We start from the raw sequence: 1,742 nt of genomic DNA, 5'->3' as shown, positions 1-1,742 counted from the left end.
TAACTATTGAATAGCTTAAGGGTTCATATTCATGTTTAGTATGTGTGTGTTTGAATCTTCTTGCTTGAAATGTTTCTTCCAATCAATTCTATGTCAAATGTATCATATTCTTGTTATAGAAATCATGTCCAAAATTATACTCTGCAAGAGCGGGAAAATTCTGACCATGTGACTGATGAGATGATATGTTGATTTATGTATTGGGAGGAGAAACATACAACATGTCTCCGAGTTCACCTCGAGTCTGTGACCGCCTCAAAACTTCAACCATCCCACAACTCCACATCTTCAGCCAACGGCCAACCACTGGCTTCCCAAGACGTCACTTCAATGATTACTGAACTTCCAGCCAATCAGCAACCTCGGGAAACCCCCTTTTCCGCAAGGACGACAACAAAGGGAACCCCCCTACACAGGCAACGCAAGCACCTCCAGATTCTAGCTGAACTGGTGCATTTAATATAAATTTTAACCTCATTGAGGAACTCAATTCGAGGGTTAAATAAGTGATTGATGGTTGTTCAGGTCTAAGCAATTGCACATATTGCTGTAAACTTGGGATTTCAAATTTTTATTCTCTTAAACTCATTCTTTCCTCACTTTCTCTCATCCTGCAACTTGTGTGAATGTGTGAGTGTGTGTGTGTGTTTATGTGTTAGACTAGTTTATATGTCTTAGATTTATCCAATAAAGTCTTATTGATATTGAAAAGAGAAGTATCTTGTGTTTTGTGCTTACAAGTTAATGTCTTTGTGATGTGGTTCAAAGTGTGGAAGGAAGAAGACAGGATCGGCGTGACTGGGACTCGTGCTTTATTTAAAGCTCTCTGGCACAAACAAAAGAAGTGGCGCCCACTGCGCTTTCAATCACTCAGGAAATAACTCTATATATATTTATATAGAATATAAATCCACATACAATTCCTGCTCCAGTAACCAGTCTCCCTGTGTGGCTCGAGTTCCCAGTCAGTCTCTCTCCCTTGCTTCCCGATTACTGGTGGCTTTTATCCGGTCTCTCCACACCAATTACTGAAATGAGACACAGGTGTTATCATTTGCACTTGACCTACTTACGCACAGCTCGTCTCTTGCCTCTCTCCCGTTGCAGACCTCGCTGAACCACGCCCCCCTTGAACAGAGAGTGAATTCCCGTCCCAGGAGATAATAGCGGAGAGTGAGCACGGCCCATCTTATCGCCAAGCATTCCTTTTCTATGGTGCTGTACATCGTCTCTCTCTTCGAGAGCTTACGACTGAGGTACAGCACCGGTCGTTCCTCACCCTCTATTTCCTGGGACAGGACCATTCCAAGCCCCCTGTCCGATGCGTCAGTCTGCAACAAAAAAGGGTCGTGTGACCTCAAAGGGTCCTTGCCACTTGGCGAGTAATTTGGAACTAGAAGTTGGGAGCAATACAAGTACTTTCTCTCCCGTTGCAAATTCGCGTAATCTGGTTCCCCTGTTATACAACCTGCTATGTCTGCCCTGAGCCTGTAACAAATTCTCCATAGAGAGCCGCCCCAAAGTGTGGAGTTTTGTTCTCAGGTCCAGTACATACTGAATTTCACTTTTACTGTCCGAAGGTCCGTCCTCCCAAGCTTCTCGTAGGACGTCCAACACCCCACGGGGCTGACGTCCGTAGAGAAGCTCAAAGGGGGAAAACCCCGTGGAGGCTTGGGGGACCTCGCGCACGGCAAACAAGAGGGGTTCCAGCCATTTGTCCCAATTTTTGGCGTCTTCGTGAA

General features: G+C 45.1%; 1 protein-coding gene and 1 long non-coding RNA gene across 2 annotated transcripts in view; one reads left to right on the top strand and one right to left on the bottom strand.

The window, feature by feature from the left end:
- LOC107731488 (cysteine-rich with EGF-like domain protein 1) overlaps nt 1-1,742 on the top strand; it is a 34,152-nt gene that overhangs the window by 15,644 nt on the left and 16,766 nt on the right. The gene's annotated exons all lie outside the window — the stretch shown is intronic.
- The window catches only part of LOC107731489 (uncharacterized), a 17,303-nt gene that overhangs the window by 14,844 nt on the left and 717 nt on the right, over nt 1-1,742 (bottom strand). The window lies entirely within an intron of this gene.

The sequence above is a fragment of the Sinocyclocheilus rhinocerous genome, unplaced genomic scaffold, assembly GCF_001515625.1.
Source record: "Sinocyclocheilus rhinocerous isolate Xijiao unplaced genomic scaffold, SAMN03320098_v1.1 scaffold1811, whole genome shotgun sequence".
Lineage (NCBI taxonomy): Eukaryota > Metazoa > Chordata > Actinopteri > Cypriniformes > Cyprinidae > Sinocyclocheilus > Sinocyclocheilus rhinocerous.
The sequence above is the reverse complement of the archived record's forward strand: the minus strand, read 5'-3'. Positions and strand labels throughout refer to the sequence as shown.